The sequence below is a fragment of the Salminus brasiliensis genome, chromosome 16, assembly GCF_030463535.1.
Source record: "Salminus brasiliensis chromosome 16, fSalBra1.hap2, whole genome shotgun sequence".
Lineage (NCBI taxonomy): Eukaryota > Metazoa > Chordata > Actinopteri > Characiformes > Bryconidae > Salminus > Salminus brasiliensis.
In genome coordinates this window covers 26,893,393-26,917,654 of record NC_132893.1, presented here as the reverse complement: position 1 = coordinate 26,917,654, position 24,262 = coordinate 26,893,393, and the positions used below count along the sequence as shown (strand labels likewise).

The 24,262-nt window shown below is 39.1% G+C and overlaps 1 long non-coding RNA gene across 1 annotated transcript; it reads right to left on the bottom strand.

Moving 5' to 3' along the window:
* Window positions 1-14,422: 14,422 nt before the first annotated feature.
* Window positions 14,423-17,088, bottom strand: LOC140537238 (uncharacterized). Its single transcript, XR_011977646.1, has 2 exons — window positions 16,917-17,088; window positions 14,423-15,152 (listed from the first exon to the last, which is right to left on the bottom strand). It is a non-coding gene; the product is annotated as an uncharacterized lncRNA (long non-coding RNA).
* Between the last annotated feature and the right edge of the window lie 7,174 nt (window positions 17,089-24,262).

The following is a 24,262-nucleotide window of genomic DNA, read 5'->3' as shown; positions in this document are numbered from 1 at the left end:
ATTCTTAGCCAGTAGGGCTTCCTCTGCAGCTCCTGCATTTCCTGCTCACGTGGAACGCTCCTCAAACTATTTGTGCTCTCTCTTCTGTCATCTCAGCTCTGCTCAGCTCTTCAGTTCTGTGCAGTCCGCTTTTAACTTCAGCTGAGTTCAGATCTTTTGTGGAAAAAAAAAGATCTGAAAAGTGGGCAGTTACTGCTTCTGTCCATGCTTTTGGATTTAGAAATTTTGGACCAAGAGCATCCTAAAAAGCAAAGATCAGCTCCCAACAAACTTCAGTGGCTGTGCTAATAGATCCTGGATGTACTAAGCAGTCCCACTGCAGTTTTATGAGTTTAATTTTTGACCTAATTTTAAGAAAAATGTCTGCATACTTAAATGATTCATATGAAAAACAGTCTTTCAGCATGTTTGGATGTGAAATGCTGCATTCTGGTCAGAATTATTCACAGTGGTGCTGAGAGGAACCAGGCATCTTAAACATTCAATGCCTCTAAAAGCAACATTACTTTCATGTTACTTCATGAAAGGGTTGACTGATGCCTAAGACATTGCTTTATGATAGTTTTAAAAAAAAATTTGGCTTAAAACATATTTTTAGTCCACTCAGGGTATATAGCAAATCAGCCCCAGCAGAAAGTGAGTTCTTAGCAGATTTATCACTCTTCCATTTTCAACTGCACTTACAAAACTCCTGTAGATTTACTATTGGTTTTGGACAGTAAATAAAATAGCTATACTTGCATGAACCCTGACACCTTTACCCCTGGTTTTTGCCACCACTTAAATTGCTCTGTAGTGAACCATTTCACATCAAAACACTCTGAATTACTTTTTTAATTAAACGTTTCAGACATTTTGAATTAATTAGTTTTTTTTTGTAGCCACCTTTTCTTCTATTTAACCTCATTGAAGTAACATCACCTTCACTAGTGGAAGGTTTCAGACTGTTACCCGCCTCTATTCCACAGTAACACATGACTGGGACTCTAACAAAGACCTACGCTTGGCTGCCATGGTGACCTTTAGTGTTGTTCACTCTTAATATGGAAAAGAGCGTCCCTTAGAGCTGCAGGTAGCAAAGCAGCTTATGTTCACCTCCGTCTGCTTTCTTTGTGCACGCAATGTTCAAAGAGTGTCACCTTGCAGGAACAGGAGCACTCACATCGATCAGGTTGGCTCTGGTCAAGTCAAGTGTTTGAAAGAGCAAACACAAAAGCAAGGGATGACACAGTCTCTGCAAGTGGAAGTCTATAATTATAGCGCGGCTAACATACAAGGAGCATGGCCGGCAACCAGTCGTTTGAATTCCTCAGCCGTGCTAAGTTTGTTTACTGTTACAAATATAACTCAGAATGATGATGGCGTGGACAGGGGCCACTGACCGGTGTATTTTTGCCTAGTTTACATTTAATTAGTCCAATCATTGCTGTATTACTGAAGCATATTAACAACATCTGGACAAATTTAGAGTTTGTTAAACTAGATCCTGAAATGAAATAGTGGGCCTGTATTTGGACTTTCTTCATGATTGATAATAGTATTGCAGCACAAACCATTTCTAAATTGTTGTTCATGATTAGGTTATTAATGAAGCAGAAAATGAACTGCCTTGTTCTGCAACATCTGGACAAATCTCCTTCTTTGTTCATGCAGTTCATACAGTAATAATGGGCATTTATTTGCACAAATTTGAGTTTTTTGTTCTTTCCTTTTTTTGATGACAAATGATACTGCACTAGCAACCAATGAACTGATGCTTATTTTGTTTAATTTGAGTAATTATCAGGTTATTAGTCAAGCAGAAGCTGAGACAGTTTTGTTCTAAAACATCTGAAGAAACATATATTTTTTTATTGGCTACAAATAGTCACTGTTAGGCAAAAACGTGGCAAAATGGCAAAAAAATCAACTTTAAATGGCCAAAGTCAAAGTAAAAAGATTGTATTCCAGATCAGTTTGGAGCATTTCTTTTGGTCTATTCACACTTTTGAAATGTTTGAAATTTTGACACATAAATGACAACTGCCAGTTTGCAATTATGTCAGAAAGTGAAAAATGGAGCAACCAAAAAATATGTGACAGCAGTTTAATGCTTCGTTCCATTTGAACTAGAATGTTGTTGAGTTAAAAATTCAAAATGGCCAAATCACACATCAACAGTAGTAGAGACAGTAATGTTATACAGTTTATTTGCCTCTTTTTTTATTTGTGTCTCATTAAATCAGTCATACACACGGTACTGTCAAACTTCTGTCTGTGGACATGTTTCCGTACTTTATAGTGTGTTGTTATCAACTGGTATCGCTAAGGATGCTGACCTGGGACATAAAGAGTGAGACATATTTTGGTCAGATCCACCATAAACATCGGTATAGGCTAGTCAAACCAATTGTGGTGAACTTCGAAGTCTTTAGTGAACTGTTTTTTGGAAATATTGTGCAAAGTGATGTAAACGGCCTCCTCTGGTGAGATCCCAGCTCCAACATCCGACTTCCAAAATAAAGGAAACACAGGAAAAGTGTTTTCTCTTATTAACACTGTTGTTTATCATATTTCTCATGTATTTAATTATAATATCTATATATTATAATATATTGTATAATCTACTTATTCAGTTATTTGTGAAACTAAATACTAAAAATAAGCATAACTTGACAAACATACTTTATTCATAGTTTGTGAGATTATAAATAAATAAAATAATGTCCTTTAATGTAAAATATAATAATAAAATAATGGACATTTATTTAAACTGCTTTGAAATTCTTCATCTTTTTAAACACAGTTTTGCAGGACAATTTAAACACAAAGCTTCTTTCTCTTCCCTCTGTCTCTTACAAAGGGACCAGCTCCTTTGTTTTCCTTCTGCCAGCAATATGAGGCTCATGTCAGCTTTCTAAATCTGTCCCGCAACTGTTGTTGAACTTTTGCATAGAGCTCCAGCAGATCACGCCACTCATTCCATTTGATTTGACATTGATTTCACACTGCCGGAGCGTCTGGCGGGCGCACAAATGCTTTTAACCCCTGCGTGTCACACGCTTCATTTGCATCATGGGCTCTTGATGATTTCTTCACGATGGAGCTCCACTCTGTCCTGATTCCTTCAAGACTTCCAACTCTGCAGCACAGCCTGAGGAGCAGCTCCCGCTGGGCTGATTAAGGCTTTGCATGCAGCCCCAGCATCCGTCCACAAGGCTGCTGGAGCTGGGACTGTAGCCCAGAATGTGTCACATGCAAGAGGAGGGGGCAACTTTTGTCCTGGGAACCCCCCCTCCCCCCAACACCACCACCGCCCCCCAAGGAGCCTACTAGGTGCATACCTTCAGAAGTGGCATTCCAAAGCTCAAGGGTTTGAGCTGAGAAGGCTTCACATCCACTACACACTTGCACACACACAGGCAACCTCAGATATGCATGCGAACATGCTAGGAATGGGAACCTTGGTCAAAATAAAATCAACATTTGTTCTAAAATCAAGGATTTCTATAGGGAGTTCTAGATAGCTGTCAGGAGTTGATTACATTCAGCAACAAAAGCACATACAAATTTTGGATAATTAGTTTTGGATCACAAACACCTCTCCAGCTCATCCCAAAGGTACTGGATTGAGCTCCATCAGTTCCGCTGCTCCACAGTTCAATGCTGGGGGTCTTTATATCCCACTAGCCAACTCCTGGGATTTGGCAGATTGACCTTAGAGTCATGCACAGCTCTATTTCTCTTATTTTCTCTTATTTCAAAGTTAACAGACACAGTGCACCAGACATGCCACATTTGCTTTAGTTATTCAACATGTAAAAGAATAAAATATGACAGTATGATAAATTATACCACAATAAGCGTGTCTCTTGTATATAATGGTCATTAAAGGCTATTGTCTATGCTTCTAAAAACAAAATTTATCATCAAACAAGAAATTAAGGCCAATTGTGCAAAGACTGAAAACAACTTGTGTATAGTATAGTCGCTACTCTATAGTAACAAACTGCTGACCAGATGCCAGTGCAATATGTTATGCCTCATTTTATCAATCAGTTTTTACCATCATTGAGTTTTCCCCTCTTGCTTAAGTACTGTACTCCTGCAAACATTGCATTAAATGAACACACAGTGTCACTAATGTGAAGCACCACTCTTAGGAAGTGCTAAAGGTAAATAAGTGACAAAACTGCACACAAAACTGGCCACAATTTCAGGATTATGTCTGCTGCATTGTGATTGGCTAACTGTTTGTCGATGTGCAGTGTTTTCCTTAGCATTTTCAAGGGGTTTTGTTTTTGCAGCTAACTTCTAGTCAGTAGCAAACAGCTGCCTATGCTAGAGTCTTTGTTGAAAAATCAGTCTTTCCAAGTAAGATATATTGATGGAATTCTTTACAATCTCTACCCCTACACACCACAGCAAAACGATAGGCTGTAATTGGTCATTTTACTTGCTATTCAAACACCCTCAGTTGCAGTCTGATCTTCCTGACAACAAAGGCAGTTCTAGGCCATGATAAATGCTGAGACTAGTAACCACCTTATGGACAAGCCAAGTCAATGGAGTTGGCTTTTCACAGTCTATTTTTAAAGTGGTGTTGCTGTTGTGTTGCTGATGAATTGTTCTCAAAACGTGTTATTTTCAGTATGTATAAATGGATATACATATCAGGTATCTAAAAATGCTTCCAAGTCTCATGATGTTATAGTTTTGCCTCATTGCCCACCCTAATTAAAACCCTTTTAAATGAAATATTTGGTCATGACTATTATTAAGTTGTCAGCTTTGCACATTGTGTCAGATTATTCTTTAAACCGCTGCAATTTTATGCTTCGCTTTTATGGCACTTTTGTGGGCACAGTTTTTTCACTTTGAAGGCTTATGAGGAGAAACCACAAACCGTAATGCCAAACCTATCATTCCACAATGCATTCGGTATGTCGGTTTTAAAGGAAGATCAAATCACTTAAGTTGCACTGGAACTGTTTGAGAGTCAGAAAGGAATAAAACAGTTTAGTCAAGTATGGTGGGCCTGGCCGGTTCTACTGGGCTCATATGTACTCTGTTCTGCGGCAGTTCATTTAACACTGCTGTGATTTTACTGTGTGATTTTACTGCCCCGCTCCCCTATATAGTTCCGAACCTAAGCCCTGTGGGGAGACATGGCACTGAGAACGGAGGATCAAGTTTCTTCTGCTGTTTTTAGTATCCTCGTTTGAAAAAATCCAAGACTGAGCTTGCTGCATTAGTACAGAGCATCGCTAATTAATACAGTTAATGGGGCCAAGACACCTCTGATCCAGGTCTGGTGTAGGGCTTGAGTAATAGAGGTGGGTTGAGTTCTCTCCAGGAACGTTGGCCATGCAAAATATTTACAGCTCTGGAGTCAATTAATGCACTGACACCGCTGGTGTCTTAGTCCTGCCACAGGCCCTTTAATAGTTCAGTTCATTCTAATCCCTCAGTAACTTTAAAGGGTCCATATCATGTTCAACCCACTGTATATACATCCATGCAGTCCATATATAGAAACTATGCTGCAAGCCCAGCACGTTTTAAGTTGTTGTTATACTGCTGTTATAAATACATCCAGCTAAATACATCTCACCTAAAGCAGATTAGTCTCATTCATTTGCACTGAAGTTATAAGGAGTGTTTCAGTTTACACTTCAGTTTGAGAACCAGTGGTGGCTCAGCGGTTAGAGCACCGGGCTATTGATGACAGGGTTTTGGGCTCGGCAAGCTGCCACTGTTGGGCGCTTGCGCAAGGCCCTTTACCCTCTCTGCTCCCCGGGAGCTGCAGCAATGGCTACCCACCACTCCGGGCATGTGTGCTCACTGTCACTGTGTGTGTTTGATCACTAGTGTGTGTGTGTGTGTGTGTATGTTGTTACTGCACGAATGGGTTAAAGGCAGAGGCTAAATTCTATCTGTGTCCAACACAAATGGTGAATATGATTGTCTTGTCATGTCTTAAGACTAAGGGACAATAGGAGGCAGCCAATCATGTACTATTATCAGCCTTAAAGGCACAGTAACAAAACATTATATTGGATAAAGAGGGAGTAGAAAATGTAATTTAGAAATTATGTCTGATGGTTTCTGGTATGTAAACCTACACAAATGTCATATGTGTCTTTAAATACAAGAGCAACATAGGATATGGTGTTTATAGTAAGAAGAAGAACAACAAAAGAACAATATTAATTTCTATAGTATGTTATACTCTTTACTAAAAGATGTGCTATCTATCCTAAATAAAATATTTTGTTATAACATTTATATATGTGCAGCTTAGAAGGTGGTACTCGGGCAGCACATCACATTATACCACCTTCACTCCTCCATCTAATGTCCAGAAGAGAAGAGTGCAGACTACACAGGATGCACTTCCAGGAAAGTACAGTGGAAAGCAGGAAACACTTCCTTTCATTCACAGCTGAACCAATCAAAGGAACCAATTGCAGCTTAATTATCCAGACAGATGTTAATTTAGTTAAATAAGAAGCATAACCGCAGAAGATTGACCTATCCGTGCTCCGCCCAGGTCACGACTGAGAACTACATTTAGCCCTCTCCAACCCAACCATGCCCTCCTCCCTACTATTTCAGCTGTGTCTTGCATTCTCTGTTCATCTGTGACTGCTCTCTTTCTCAGTGGCTCTTGTGGCCCACACACATCGCAGCCCAACAGAAATGCTTGTGGGTCTGCTGATGGCCAGTCCATCCTTGACACTGCCTTCAAATATGTTCAATTATTGCTACTGTTGCAAAGAATTAATAACTTACTTACCTTGATAAAGGTTTCATTAGATAAGTAAATAAGATGGGAACAGTAAATACTGAGCTTTCTCAAGGAGAGTTTTGGACAAGTTTAAGCTCACATGCTTTAACGCATGAATTCACAGTGTATTGTTTATTTACTTATCTGTATTTATGCTAATGGCAATGCTTCCTAAATTAATAAACACACACTGTTAAATATAGACATATTATTTTTTCAGATGCCTAATATTTTTACACAGTACTGTTCAAAATGAATATAATCTGAAATGAATGACACGCTCTAAATCCTTTAGGATGGATGGGATTTTTGCCAACAATCTGTAACGCTGGCCCAACCTAGCAACATTTACTGCAAAAGGTTGGCACTTGTGGGAAATGCATGTATAGGTCAATTAATAACTGCTAGATATAATGAGAGGGAAGCAATGCGTCTATGCTGTCAGTCAATAGCAAAAAAAAACCTTAATAGAAAACATGTTAAATACATGTGTAAGAATGTGTAAGTCCAAGTCAGGGATAGGCCCAGAAACTGAGCAACACTGAGACTCTTCAGCCACCAGCAAGAATGTAACCTGGAGCCTCTACAAAAATGTCATTCCTATAGAGTACCTTGGCTTGATGTTGCATTCTCTGATTTTTGTGCACTGGATCTAACCCCCGTAAACACATGCTGTAAAATCATGGCAAATACACACATTTCGTGGGTATATAGAGTTGAAAGGTCTAGCCTTTCCCACCAAAAGCGATTCAGAATGTACCATTGTAAGCGTGTTTGTATTTGAGTGGAGAGGAGGAGTAGAGGAGCGTCTGTGAGACAGACAGGGTGAATGGGGAAGAGTTAAAATTTACAACACCCTGAGGATCTTATTTAACCCTGATGCTTAACTTTAACCCCTTAAATGCCCAGGTTCGACTTCCATTTCTCACTCTGTAACTTATAGCTCAGACTGTTTTTCACAGTGTTTTCCTTGTAATTAGTGAATACTAAACCTCAGGATGTAAGAAGCCTGTAAAAGAAAAGGGTAAGGAGTATAAGTGGGTCCAGAATGGTCCCAAAATGTGGCTAATGTGACGCTTCAAGGATGCAAAAAATTGCATTGCACTGACCCACAATGTATTTTTCAACTCATTTACCTCATATTTACCCTTGATATGGTGATTTAGGCCAGTGTTTCTGAATATATATATATATATATATATATATATGCTACTATACTATATACTACTGTAGCGTGCTTTGACAAGGTAGTGCAAATCGACAGAACACTAAATAAAATGAGTCAAAACTGTTCTAAAACAGTTCAGGGATTTTGGAATTGGTCTGTTTTACAGCTCTGTTTGGTAATGTCAGTTTTTATTTTCAATGAAGAAAAAAATGTGTTTAGGGTTAATTTTCATGCATTGAACTCTCATTATTAAAATATGCCAAGATAAATATTTTTATTTGTTTGTATTCAATGGCACCTTTAACAAAGTAAAAACGTACCTAGAAGTATAAGATACAAAAACTACAATACCTGGGTAAATATATCTAGTTACGACCCACCTCTGCATGGCTATGGAATAGTCTAGTTAGTCTTAAATAATCTTCAAGTCTCGTGTGGAGACATTTCTCTTTAAAGCACACTCTCTATTGTCTACTTGCAGCCCTTGGCAAGCAGATAAAAGTGAAAGAACAGTAGGTTTCCCTGAAATGGCTTTGTCATAATCTGAGACTGCAGGTTTTCATTTTCTATAACATTCATAAAGTCAAATATTTATATCAAAACAAACCCTCACTGTGCTCCAGAAGCCATTGCCAAGCTTTTGTCATGAGAGATATTGTGCTGAATCAGAGAAAGCAACTCGCAGAAACATATTCAGACACACAGCCTCAGCAGTATTTACCCAGCGAGTTTTATCACATTTCCTTCAGGAAGATGACCTAGCCCAGCTTATTCTGACGTTAAGCTTTCAATAAAGCAAGAGTCCTGAGAGAAGTCAGGAACACAGTTACGGCAGTGCAGGATGGTCTAGTTCTTCATGCATTTTCAGATGATGGAATATTATGGTACAGTAGAGGTGGGTAGTAACTAGTTCAGTTCAAGCAGTTATGTGTTCTCAGGTAACATTTAGATGGATTTACACTTTGCTGTGTGTTGTAAAAAAAAATGCCCCTAATGCAATAGTGCAAATTCATGTCTGGCTTTAGGCATTGTGCCAATAGGTTCATGTTTATCTGCTACAGAAAGTCCTATTCTTTTGGCTGTACTTCTCTGCAGGGATTAGACAAGTTGTATGTGTCTGTGTCAGCAATGGGTGCAACATGAAGTAGCCAAGTGCATTCCTTAGAAGAGGTGTCCACAAACATTTGGACATGTAGTTTAGGTGTGTAAAATCACATTTGAGCATTCTTCTCCCACACCAAGTCACATACCTACTATTTATACAGTTCGTGTTCACATTCAGATCAGTTGTAGCTCTTGTTCAGTCAGACTATGCTTCATGTTCTCATTGATTTCCATCAGTGTAAAAAGGTGTGGTTGGAGTCTGGTTTTAACGGCACTGTGCTTCATGTAGAGGGTCCAGTTATGGGCTCGACTCCAGCTGCTTTGCGGGCCTTCAGGAGCACAACACCACCCATTTCTTCCACACAGAGATTCAATCACACGCCCTCACGTCACACTTTTCCTTTCATTGATTGGGAACAATAAAATCTCTCCACAAAGCTGTTTCCTGTCTCTGTCCAAACATGGAAAACTGGCTCTTTCTCTCTCTGAATACGCATGGAGGGATTTTATTATTTTCCTTAAATAATAATAGGTCACCCTATTAATTTCTTTGAATAATCCCCAAATAATTCCTGTTGACACAAGCACATCTACTGCACACGGTGGAAGTCAGAACAGGCCAGGAGAATGGTTCAAATGTAGTAAAATGAATAAGAGAGTATCAGAGTCCATAGGGATAAAAGAAAACTAAACAGACACAAGCATATTAACAGCTGATACTAGCACTTAGGTAACATGAAATGCTATATTACGATAAATATAGCCATTCACAATACACAATATTTATTGCATGCCGACAAAAAACTTTTTAACTATCCAAATACTCTCCTATACTTAGTACAGTCATTTTATATATATATACTTTTTACAATTTTATATTTTTTACCAATTTAAATGACTAATTACACTCTCTGTAATGAAACATGCAGTTGGTCAGTGCTCTTTAAGCATAAGAGCATACTGTGTGTCACAAAAAACAAATGTTTAATTAAACGTTTTCATTTTACCCACACCTACAAGCACATATCATCTGATATGACACCTACCATTGAAGCGTGAACAGCTAGTAGATTTGATTAAGTCTCATCAAATGAGACTGCATTAAAAAAAAATACTGTTTTTAGCTTTTTGTTAGGGCTGAATTAAAGAAATATTAATGGCTCCATGCAGCTGTCTCTAGATATTAATATGCGTAATAATAATTGGACTGATTTTATGTGTTATTCATACACTCTAAAAACTGCTGGATGTTTTTTTTTCAACCCAAATCCTGGATTGAACTCGTTGGGCCATTTCACTGTGCTGGGTAGGTTTCTGGTAGTTTTTAAAATGTGTATTACTACACTGCCTTCTAAGGCACTGACTTAGCTACACATCAAGGCAGGTACCTTCAGTTTGAGACACAGCCAGTTACAAATTAAGTCTATCAGATTCTTCACATCTAACAAAGGGGGATAGGCGCAAATAGATGGTGCCAGGAGTCAATTAGAAATGTTGTTTTTTACTGAACAAGCAATGTAGTTAAGTCACTGTTTTTCATTGAAACAACTTATTATAATGTGTTATTATAAGTAAATGTATTTAACTGAAGTAACATTAACAACAGTGTAATTTTGTTCGTTATATGTCCAGAAACACACTCCAAAATAGTTTATACAATAAAACTCTTTCTGCATCCAGAAAACTCTCAAGTCAATAAGCAACAGAGGACACACAGGGTTTGTTAATGGAAAAAGTCTCTCTCTCTCTTTCTCCCTCCCTCTCTTTCTCTCTCACTCTCTCTCTCTAAGTATCTATCTATCTGTCTCTCTCTGGGCAGACAATATCCTCTTCAGCCAGGCCAAACATAACAATAGACCAAAAAAAAGTCAAATCAGCACTAAAGCAAACATGGGGAAAAAATGTGTGCTGATGTGACACACATGGAGCACCATGTCAAAACATGGAAAAACTGTTTAAACACAAGCCTGGTTTTAATGACTGAAAGACTTTTGGCTGTTGTATAGCTCCTTTATTTTATACACTGATTGACTGCAATCAAGCTCAATTTATTTTTGGATCTAAAAATTCCCTTATATTTGCATTTAGGTTCCTAGAATGCCAAACTGGATTCGTCTAGTTTTAGCTGAAGAATTAAAGTGCGGTGCATGGAACTGACAAACTGTGGGCCAAAACCCCCAAATTGTTATGCAACAGTCTTGACTTGATATTTATGCTCCCAAAATGTACATAAACCCAGCCCACTGGGAAAAGCTCAAGTCAAAACTGGTAAACTGGTGAATTCAGCACCATATGGTGTTGTTGATACCGGAGAGCAGCTCATCACATCCAGTAGTTATGGAAATACGGGTTGCCACACAAACCAGGCCTCATGGCCACAGCTTTTCCTGGAGAGCTTTCCTGGAGAGCTTTCCAGCTCAAAAAGCCGGTGAGCACACATGGAAGCAAACATGGAAACCACACTAACCTAAAATCTAACACTAGCCGACACTAGCTTTGACCATGTTTCCTCTCCTTGGGCAGCTTCCTTCAAAACAAATCAGACTATCTCATCTAAACCAAACTGGAGCTAAACACACATCAGAACCCAGAGAAGCGAATGGGGGCAAGGCTACAGTCGCTTTAGCCTGCTAACAGTACATTGCGCTGAGAGGACACAAGAAGAGGACAGCAGCACTATGAATAAATACAGTGATTTTTTGTATATGAGCATTTTGCACCTCAACCAAAGTCACAATCCTATAATTTTTACAACTTTTAAAAAAGGCAGAAAAAACAGCCTATTTCAAAATGTTCAGCAGTTGACAGTTTCAGTCTTACCACCTCCACGTGTGCTTTCAAAAGAGTGCAGTCTTTTTTAACTGCCTCTCCCCTCCTTGACCTTGGCCTTCAAGCCATGGCTTGTCTGACATTTTCCAGCACACCTAGATGCTAAATGAAGGTTAAGAGACATGCGTCTCAAAGCAAAACCAGCCCTGCTTATCAAGATGCTGAAAGGGGAAAAAAATACAGCACAGCTGCACTCAGCGCTAAGGTCTTCAGTAAATGAATGTAAAAAATAGAATCACTCATGTTTAAACGTGGCTACAAAGTATACATGGTATACTTTATTGCTTTTCAGCAGTTTCAGGTCAATCATGTCTCTTTCTATAGAAGACAGTAAAAATAAGATGACCTAAACTGTCACACTTAAAAAGGTTAACCTTTTAACTCTATAATGGATCCATACTTACATTCATCACAGCTATCCAGGATGATGAGAATGATAAAACACCAGAAAACTCCAAAGTGATAACATTTTCTTTAGTCACAGTTTGGCTGACCACCTGCCAGCCCGAATAAGAATCATTTGATTGCATTACATTTATTACATTACATTATTTTGTACATTTATACATGTATACATTTTTTGGTATACATGATTAGTCCCATGTGAATACAATACTAAATTCAATAGGATAAATTAACAGGGCAAAACCACACTTTTTGTGGTTTAAATAAAAGCCTTCAAGTTTGTTCTCAGGTAAGCTCAGAGAATGTACAGACCAGTACAGACCAATGTATAGACTTTTAAATCTCAGGTATGGACATTAACTCAGAAAGGCTTATTACAAACTAAGGCATATTATTCAGTAACTAATGGGATTTCTATACAAACTGGTGTGGCTATTCTTTGGTAATAGAAGTTATTAAGAACACTACCGGCCTTGTCAGCAGGCCATAGGCTTTTTGCATTGTTTTCTATTGAGATACTGAATAATAGGCCTCAGAATGAGGAAGTATAAGGAGTTGCCGATTGGCTGATGTGTGGCATGAAACCCCCCATTTAGTAGACTTGATCAACTTGCTCTCAACTGCAGAAAACAATGTAAAGCACACTCATAAGCATTCAGAGTAACTCTGTTCATTTTAAAGGTTTTACAGATGAACACAACGGAGGGTATTTTATCTCAGCTTTCAACGAGCTTTATGGGTTCTGAAATAAGGCCATGCTGAAAGATGAGCGAAGTGCAGGGCTGTCTCAAAGGACCAGTGTGTGTGTGCGCGCGTGTGTGTGTATATGTGTTGGTTCCGCAGATCCTCATCCCTCATCCCTCTAAGCATGTGAGGGGGCCAATAGATGAAAAATGATCTTCCTCTTTGATGCTTTTCCAAGGACAATAATTGGAAAGAATAATATGCAATTAGCAAGACAATAATCAGGTTAGTGCATGTATATTTAGGGCCATTTGGTCAATGACATGCATTGTTGTTGCTAGACGTTGCATTGAGGCTAATATTTCGAGAGATTAACGGAGTCATGCTTTATTATGTCTCATTCCAGCCACTGAATGGACTTACTACTAATGGCCACCAAAAGCCTATTATAGGCCTTAAAGTAATATACTGCTTCTATGACTGATATATAAAGAATATATAAAAACCAGGCAAGTTGATCTAGGATCAGATTTTGGGAATACCATCACTAATGACTAAACATAGATCTCATTCTTCTCACTAAAGCTAGACAAAGGTCAATGCCATTGAACCATATTTGGTCATTTTAAAGTAATTATCTGGATATTTTAACTAACTAGATCTATTCTTTGAAAGATTAGTTAATGGCCAAGAAGTGGTTCTCCTACAGCATCACTGCATAGAACCCTTTTGGACACTGGTATTTATTTGTTTGTGGAAGGTGATTTGTAGACTTTCAGTGGAACATCAGGCTTTTTTTTTTTGAAGTAGAAAATCCTTAGAGTTCCTAAGGACTCCTAGAGTTTGTTGATGTAAAAGGGCAGCACATATCTTTATCTCTCTTCAAGCTTTTTGGCCCAGATGTGTAATAAAGTAGTGATCTTTGAGAAGAAATGGGGAAGGGGTTAATAAAAGAGCACTGGTTCACATCCCCTCCCACCTGGATCACGCTGAAACACTGTGCCTGGTACAGAGTAGTGCCTTCATCCTTCAAAACAATGACTAATCTACACCCCCTGGGACGGCCCGACACATTGCCTCCCAGGAGGGCCCTGTTGCCAAAACAGCTAGAGCAGAAATACATGTCTCTAAGCGTGTAAATGTTTTCAAGGACTTTTTCAGTAGAATTACTCCATTCCAGACCATTCTGTTATAGAAAACTGAAGTCAAAGGGTAACCAGTCCAACCTTACCTTGAGGCCCTCAACGTTCATTAGGCAGGTAACACTCTTTAGTGATCTTTCACTGGCTATGAAGTTGCCAGATCTAAAATTATGTCATGAGTCACACCGTTAGGCTATTTTTCAAGCTAACCACCACATAGGTCAGCTGAACTAATTGAACATTTTCATTCAGGGGTAGCTAAACTTTAAGCGTTAACATAAAAATAGGATTAGAAAGAAAATGATTAATTTCATCAAGGGCTGGTTGAAACTGCTCAACAGAAAGCAGGGTTTTATTCATACAACTGAAGGTTTTTCAGAGGCACAGCCAGAACAAGCGGCAATTCTTGGTAGGACAATTAATAGGATTTAATCACAGCAGTAGGGTAGAGGCTAAGGCCTCAGACACATGCTCCCAGACAGAAACTATGTTCTTCTGTTCTTCTAGCTTGGCTGATTAGTCTACCAACTAATCTTATCCTACTGCTACACAAAGCTTGTTCTTTCTCCTATGAACAATGACCGTACATTAGTGGGATTTTACAGAGGCAGTCTGTGGAGGTCCAGGGTCCAGGAAAAAGCAACAAATGACTTGGTTCAATGACAATGGTTCAGCCAAATATCCAGTTTTCACAATTCCCTCCTTACTCCAAATTCAGTTGATCAGGTAAGACATGTTTGGGGTCCAAAGTTTGCTTCTTTAGTTCTGTAGTTTTCTGGAGCTAATTACTTACAAGGCTAATGTATAGGAAAAGTAATATAAGCTGCTAGCCACAGATTAGCGTTGTGCAAGCATGTGATAAATAAATCAGCAGATGTCAGTGTGGGCTTCTGTTAGCTGAGGTAACATGATCAGCGCTTAGTGTTCTCCTCCAAACACATTTAGCTGTCCAATGATGTTCTGCAGCAGCAGTTTGAAAGATGTGTTTTCTTCAGGTGATGCAGAGAAAGCACATGCAAGCCTTTATCCTCCCAGCATGATAGAGGGAATCCTGAGAAAATGGAGAACTGTTAAGTCATATACAAGCGGTTTACCATGATGTGATCAATGCAGAAGCCCATTGTCCTTGTAAATTGAACAAATCCCAACATATGTTAAAACATATGTTAGAATCTTTGTGAAAACTGATTAAGTGAGCTTTAAGAAGCAATTTCATCTTAAGAAAAGTTGGCGAATAAGATACATTTTATTAGCTAGTTCTTACTAGCTTTAGAAACCAACCATGTCTTGGCTAATGGGTTACATTTAGGTAAAAGGGGGAATACAATTTGATAAATCATGCATGGGTTAAGCCATCTACCCATAGGAAATAACTCAATATAATACATATCACTGTATGTGTGAAGGAGTTTGGAGTTTTCATTATTGATGCTATGTTTACCTTGTTAACAGTGTTTTCTAGATCATCTATAACTGAATTGATTGCATGCTTGGCTAGGGTGCAAAATAGGATTTGTGTATGTACTGGTTTCTTACAGTTTGTGTTTGTGTAAGATCTAGCCATGCTGGAATGTTTTCTTTCATTTGTGGAAGCACTAATTTTTTTTCTACATGGAAAGTTGAAAGGCTATAGCAATAACATGGGAACAGAGGATATCTGTGGCCTACAAAAACCTTGGAAACATTTCTGTGACAGAAGATGTGCTGCATTTTTCAGATTGTTGATTAATTCTGATGGTGGTTTTCATACTTTACATTTTTGTAGAAGGGGCTTTAATTCTGAGAATCTAAATGCCATCTGAGGAATGATCATTATTTTACCTTACATTACTTATAGCACTGCACAGAGAGAAAGAGATCCCCCTTCATTTGTTTAATTTTCAGTCAAAACAGACCTTAAGTACAAGTTATTAATTTTCCAATGTCAGGAAAAAGGAATGCACAAAACACACTCACCAATTACTTTATTATGAACACTATACTAATACCTCACTGCTCTCAAATTAGCTTCAGTTGTTCTTTCTGCCACATTATGAAGCTGTTCAACTAGATTCAGATATGATGATGAGGAAGGCCACTGAAGAACACTGAACATGGTCAGCAACAGTACTCAAATAGGCTGTGGCATTCATCCGATGATATGTATTACCAAAAACCAAAGTGTCAAAAGTCAAAGATAAAAATGTATTCCCACACCATTATACCACCTCCACCAACCTGGACTCACCTGTTGATACAAGACTAGTTATGTCCATTGATTCATGCTGTTGATGCCAAAATCTTATTTTTAAGATTAATCAGACCAGGCTACGATTTCTAGTTTTGATGAGCTTGTGCACACTGCAGCCTCAGCTTTCTGTTCTTGGCTGACTAATATGCCTTTCTGCCCACCTCAACTGTGGTTATCTGAGTTACTGTAGCCTTTCTATAATCTCAATCTGGCCATTCTCTGTTAGTTTCTCTCATCAACATCATCATGACAACATGTCATCTGCAGAACGGCCGCTCACTGGATAATATTTCTTTATCGTGCGATTATGAGTAACTCAAAACTACTGTGCTTGAAAATCCCAGGAGATAAGCTCTTCTGCTTTTCACCATCCAGGTAATCTGAAACACATGATGTTGAGGCCTGGACTCTGGGCTAGTCATTTTAAGTAATTTTGGACCATTTCTATTGCCCCATTCACCATGAAGTATTCACACAAAATAAAGGGCAGCTGTCATATTTTCAAATTGTATAAAAACACATAGCGTGCCATTCGAACATTTGGGGAACAATAAGCCTTCAGTTTCACTGTCAGTGTTAAAATACCTCACACAATGTCTGCCGGCCAATCGTCTTGTTGTTGCTCACTGGTGATGACACTTTAATCCATGTACTGGAACCTCTTATGCTCGCCTCTTTTCTTCCTTGACAAACAAGAATGCGTCTTTAACTCATCATCTTCCATGTTGAGCGTTTTTCCGCAACACATGCCGCAATCTCTCTCTGTCCAGGCATGTGTACATATCGGTGAATTTCGAGATAAAACATGTGCGTGACAGAGTGTAGTTGTTTTTGTTGGGTGCCACCAGAGAGCTCTAAGGATGCCCACATTTGCCTTAAGCCATTCCTCTCCACCAAAATCCTCACGCTGAGTAAGTGGCAACAGCTCTCTTTACGTCAATAAAGGTATTGCAGACAGAAAGGGTAGGACTGGGAGACCAGACTGCAGTGATGGCTGTATGATGCATACTAGGCATCTTGGAGGGTTCCCTTCTCTCAAAAAAGATGATCCATCTTCAGAAGCCTCTGAAATGCGACATGTGGCGAATGTGCAACATGTGTCTTCACAAATGTGCTGCGGAAGACGCTAATTTCCTGCTGAGCGCAGTGCAAAGTCACATCATTTCCTGAGAAAGCCGAGAAAACATTGATGTGATTGTTTACAGCTAAAGCTTAGCATGTCTATCTGTACGGTTACCCAGTGCGCTGCAACATGACGCAACACGATGCAAAGTCTGCACAAAATGAAATATCATCATCTCTGGGAAGCTGCCAACCATGAGTTACCTTCATTCCTATGCACAAGAACTGAATGAACCCTAAGCTTTAAAGCAGTGGTTCAGCCAAGTCATTTTTGGTGTCTGAAGATTAGACTCTTTGTCTTGCACTGGAGCTACAATGCTAATATAGCTACACTCTAAAACATAAAGGTGCCACAAAAGGTTCTTTGAGCAATGCCATAGAAGAACCATTTTTGGTTTCATAAAGAACCTTTTGTGTAATAGAGATGTGACCTTTAACTTGATGAAGAACCTTCACATCAAGAGCAAGCTTTTGGGGTCTTTTGAAGGTTCTTCAGACTCACACATCTCTATGACAAACATGGTTCTTTATGGAAGAAATCGTGGTTCTTTTATGGCATCACTCAAAAAACCATTTGTAGCACCGTCATTTTTTACAGTGTACTGAGCAATGGGAGCTTATATACAGCAAGGTAATAAGCATGGTGCAATCTGCATGCCTTAATATCCACATATTTCCATATAAATTATATCAATCAATCTCATACAGCCTTGCTTATGTTGTTTAAACATGGTGTCATATAATCTACTCATCCACTATATATGTCCAAATGTTTGTGGACAGCCCTTCTAATGAATGCATCTCTGCACAGCTTGTCTGGTTCCTATAGGGAAGTATTGTCAATAGAATAGGACTCTCTGGAGCAGATGAACATGAAACTGTTGGCACCATGCCTAAAGCCAGTGGTGGGGGCAGTGGAACTGTGTTCTCTGGTGCTCCATCCAGTACTTTTGGGATGAGTTGGGGAGTTGAGAATAAGGTGGGGTGGTGATCATCCAACATCCTGATCTCTTGTGGCTGAAGGCAATCAAATCCTCACAGCAATACTCCATAATCTGGACTGTAGAGATGTTGTTACTCTAACAAAAGCAGGATATACCCTTGCTTCACAACTGTGTATTCCTTACAATAGAGAATCTGTTCAAAGCACTAGGCTTAATCCAGGAAACCAACCATACAGGTTTGATGTTTATCCAAAGCATCACTTTAAAGGTTTTCACCCAGAAGACATGCATATGTTCACCACCAGCGAGACAAAACAGGAACAGGAACAGCGAGGCAGCTCACATCAAGATGGTTTGGGATATCCTGCTGCTTGATCAGGCCCCTCTGCATATGGGAGGATGTTTAAAGTCTCATCTAAAGATATGCGTGGCGTGTGGCCGCCATAAATGTCCGGCAGCAGCAGAAAAGACCCAGCGCTTCACCAGGGGTGGAAATCAGTGACGCATTGCTCTTCCTGAATATGAGAGAAATGGACAGCAATTAGTTGCATACATCCATACAGCAGTGAATGACTCAGATTTGTTTAAGATATGGCTTTATCATGTGAACAGAATGCCATCGTCTCGTCTTCCAGAAGTCTAAATTCAAAATCAGGTGGTACCAGCTGTAGCTTCATTGACATTAGACCACTGTTTATGAAATTGGGCCTCAGGGGGACCTCAGAAGGCCCTCCTTTTTTCAAATATATGAATGTTTTGGGTTATAGAAAATCTGTGGACCTTTGTGGACCCTGAAGATCAGCTTGGGAACCACTGCATTAGACAATGCTCATTAGGATCTCATAGATCCTTAGATTGTTGGCTTGTGGGAAAATGTGAGTGACAAATGTTATCTTGTTGCATTATTGGATTAACACCCAGATGGGCTTTCAACATGGAGCTCAACAGTATGCTGAGAGTTTTGGCAGCCCTCAGAAACTGAAGGAACACTCTGTTTGGTAATCAGAGAGCAGATGGAGCACCCATGTCACACAGTCTGGTGCTTATGAGCATCAGCTCCCCCACCTAACGTTGCATACCTATCACAGAGAGTGAAAAACCTGAGATAAACTAAAAGCTGAAATCTCCTAAATCACTTTGATTTGATTTGTCTGACCTGTTTGCTCAAAAACAAGTAAAGTCATTGTACTGTCTCATTTATGTCATGATCTCAGGATATGAAAGCATGTGAACAATCATAGTTGTGATCAGTTCTTTCCCAGAGCTTGACAGTAACCCAAGCTTTGTGCTCTCAGCTCTAAAAGGATATTGGTTTTCTGTTGATTTTTGTTATTTTAATGTTGTTTCAATATTACTCCCAGGTGCAAAAGTGAAGATGAATCAACATCTGATGGGAACATTGATTCATTGAAGTTAATGTTGACAGTTCAAAGTTGATTTAACATCTTTTCAATGACTGACAGGGCCCTATATTAGTAATCTTTAGGCGAGCTGTCAACTGCACACCGCGCAGCTTGATATAGGACGAGTCAGTGTGTCTTTGCTATCAAAACGACGGTAAAGGTGCGCCTTGCACGGCTCAAAATGCGCAAAAGGTACTGAGTCTCTTAATTAATCATTGGTGTTTTGGGCGTAATGTGCGATAAACCAATCAGCGTGTCACTTGCCAATCCCTTTAAGAGCCAGTTGCGGTCTGACTTTGGCATATTGCTATTTAAATGCCGCAAAGTGGAAGTGTACACACACTGGGCACCCGCCTGTGTTGACAATTCACTGATAGCAATGAAGGTCTGATTGTTGACGTCTTCCTAGGTTGTTTTACAGTCAGTGGCGCACCTGTGTTTTGCATTGCCAAGATATCAATACACCAGAAATTTACCTGAAAACACCTCATTTTGAGACCACCACGGCCATCGGCATTATTAAACTGCACAGGCGAAGGCATTGTAATGCACCTTGCGCAAGGTTCAACATAGGGCCCACAAAATAAATTAGTTTTCTAACGTGATAATTGATAATTAACCAATAGCATGACTCATGTTTTGTCTCTTTGCAACATCTTTACTATGAAAAAATAATTAAGCCATGTTACCAAGAGCAACTTAAGCAGAAAGCAGATGTTGCTGACTGATGCTGCTGTAAGACACATGAAAATGTGAATATTTTGAGTTAAAAAAAACCCCACTCCATAAGGAGTTCAAGAAGTTGGCCTGCACTCTGTGATGTTTGGAAAAGAGGTCCAGAACTCATCAATTAAATGATCTCTGAAAATGACATCAGAGCGAAGGAATGCCTCGGCCTGGCATGAAAGAAAATATTAACTGAAAACACACTTCACAACCTCCGTCTCTTATTACACTTTAACCAAGTTTGGCCATTATATCATCTGCGGTTCATCACTGTGATTTTCTGCAAGGGGCTTTTTTTCGAGGTTAAAGTCACTCTAACAGGTTCGTCTTCAGGAGCAGTGGAGTGAACTTGTTAAAGCAGCTAATAGAAGATCTTTTTTTGATGCTGTCCAGCAAGCAAATTCCTCTCACGTATTCCTGTTTTTATTATGTTTTCTAACAGAGTGTGAGATCTAGAGCTTGGTATTGTCGAATGTTTGTCACACACACACACCCAGCCTGTCGGCATGGAGAAATGTGTGTGCTGTAGAACGTGATACAGTGCATGCATTGAAAACATGTGAGAAAGTCAATGATATTTCAAGTCTTGGGTGTCATAGCGTGCAAATGACTGCCTGTATCATTACCCTCTCCTGTATTAGTGAATACAAACAGGAGCAACGTCAGTTTGCTCTCTGTGAAAACACATTCCTGCACACCTTTGATATTCATGACTGAGAAACAGAGGTCTGGCCGCAGATATGGCATTGTTCTGTTTTGGGCAGGAATACAAAATACAGAGCACTGTGTGCTTGCGTCCATGTCTGTGTTTGTGTATGAGCGTTTAATTCTTTGCGAGGATCAAATGCTCCCAGGATGAATGATAATGCAAACATTTTGATGCTAGGGGACATTTGGCTGTTTCTCATGAGTGATAATAAAAAATAAAAATGACTTGTTGAAAGGAGCATCACTAGACATTAGGGCATCGCTAGACATCTTGTGTCTTTTTTTTTTAAACAATTCTAGCATGGCGATTCCTCTAGTGGTGGAGAAAATTCTGGAAATCTCTATACATCTGTTTTATTCATTGTCCCTGTCATTGAAAACATTATATCTCCATTTTTATAATTTGAACAGTTTTTCTTTATATTGTGCCAAAATTCATGATGAATGGACCAATAGAAATGCTCCAAAGTGACTAAATTGACTTCCTCTGAAATTTAAAAAGGGGGTTTTCCTTTTTCTCTAAATATATATATTAAATATTAGGCAGTGGTACTACTTTTATGGCTGATCAGTATACATGTATATATGCCGTATACATTCAGTAGGTCCCCCTTGTTCCACCACAACAGATGTGACCTACATGCATGGACTCCTCAAGACCTCTAAAGGCATCCTGTGGTATCTAGCACCAAGACGTTAGCAGCAGATCCTTAAAGTCCTGTAAGCTGTAAGAGGTGGGACCTCCATGGATCACAGCTATAAGCCTTAAGTGTCAATGACCCTTTTGCCAGCTCACTGGTTGTTTATTTTTTGGACCACATTTGGTAGGTACTGACCACTGCATACCAAGAACACGCTACAAGACCTGCCTGATGTTTTGGAGATGCTCTGACGCAGTCATCTAGCCATCACAATTTGGCCTTTGTCAAAGTGACTCAAATTCTTGGCCATTTTTCATGCTTTTATCATGTCACCTTCAAGAGATGACTGTTCATGTGCTACCTAACATATCCACTGCTTGGCAGATGCCACTGTAGATGAAGATAATAATTTTCTTTTTTACCTGTCAGTGGTGCTAATGTTATGGCTGATCAGTGTAAAATTGCTATAAAATGCTGCCTGCAGTGAAAACAATGATAATTTTTAAAAATAATAATTATAGCAAATTATAAACAACATGCAATCCCTTAACTTTGTAGCAGGTGTAGTACAGCACCATTTAACCACAGCTATATACAAAATCAGAATCAGAATCAGAATCTCTTTATTTCTCTATTTATTTCAAGGAATTTGTCTTGGTGAAAAATGTGTGTGTGTGTGTGTGGGTCAACCACATGCTGAGATTTCACAGGAAACGATGTGGTGCCAGACTAGCACTGTGCCACATTTTCAGAAAGGGACGACTTGCCCTTGCTACTACCAAAGCAGGCCAGGAAAACCCCAACATTAACTAACCGTTGTAATCACAGGTATGTTTGACTCTGGAGAACAAATATATATGCACACAGCATCACAGTCATGATAGCCTTTTATTACGCATCATTATCATACACTGAATCAGTCCATCAGCACTGTGTGTGCTCAGCCACAATAAGTGCACAGGCTCAGGGACAGCCAAGGACTGATAAGCCCGACTACATTAACCTGGTCAAGGTCACTCTCACATGATCAACGTTAGCTTTACCTCCTTCGTGCTGCATGTCTAGTCCACGCTCATAAATATATAGGCTCCTGATTGGCTGTTTGTTTGGATACATGGATCTGGAACAAACCTAGAATAGGAGCTTTAAAAAGGTTCTTCATATTTAAAAAATCCACAAAGCAGTTCAGTATGGAACTGTCCACTGAAAGGTTTAGTGAAGAAGCAAAGAGGCTTTTTTGTGATCTCACTCTGAGGAACCATTTTTGAAGTGCTGAAAAAACTGGTGAAATTGTTGTTGAACCTGTCCACTACATGGAGGTTCTTTACACTTTACAAGTATTATTCACTCTCATATATTTTACTTATAAAACTTCTTTAAAGAACCATTCATTGATATGCAATACAGAACCAAAAGCTTAAAAAGGTTCTACACACTTTTACATCCCAGTTTTTCAGGAATTGTTCTGGTAAAGAATCATGTATTAAAAGGTTCACTTGGGAACCAGAATGAATGGTTCAGTCCATCCGTTTAGAAGTTCTAGCAGAAAAGAACACTTTTAGCATCTTCATCTTCAAGACATTCGGAAAAACACTTGATGTAGAACCTTTTCCAGTTCTTTATACTTTAAAAAAGTTTCTTCACAACCATGCATCTCATTTACAAACCGGGTCTCTAAAGAGCAAACCACTGAAAGGGTCTTAAAAAGTTCTTTTGGGAGCAAAAAGTGTTTGGTTTTTTTGTAGCACCACTCCAAAAAACCCTTTTAGCACCTTAATTTTTCAGACTTGTTTGATTGGTATAGACCCTTTACATTAAGTTCCTTAAACTTTAAATAGTATCTTCACACTCGCACTGTACGTCTCATTTACAAACCCAGTTCTTTAAAGAACAATCCATTGAAAGGTTCTTGAAAAATGTTTTATTTTTGCAGCATAACTTGGGAACCAGAATGGATGGGTGTACCAATTAATTTTGAAGTTCTTAATTCTGTAGCACCACTCCAAAGAACCCTTTTTAGCACCTTCATCTTTAAGACTTTGGAGAAAACCCTTTAATTGATGTAGAACCTTTACTGTACATCTCATTTACAAACCCAGTTCATTAAAAAACTACTCAGTCTACTCAAAGCTTCTTAAAAAGTTCTTTAGAGCACCAAAAATGTCAGATCCTGTGCTGCTTTCAGTGTTTTCATGATCGCTGTGTTTGAGCTCTTTTCATGCAGTTATGCCGTGCTGCACTAACAGTAATCCCTTAAGATTGTTACGGCCCCACTGTAATGAGAACGAGTCTTAAAGGCTGTTATCACCTATTCATTCTGTTATCAAGTCAAGGGTCCAGGCCCGCATGTAATAAGCGGCAGCATTGGCTGAGCCAGATTGACGTGT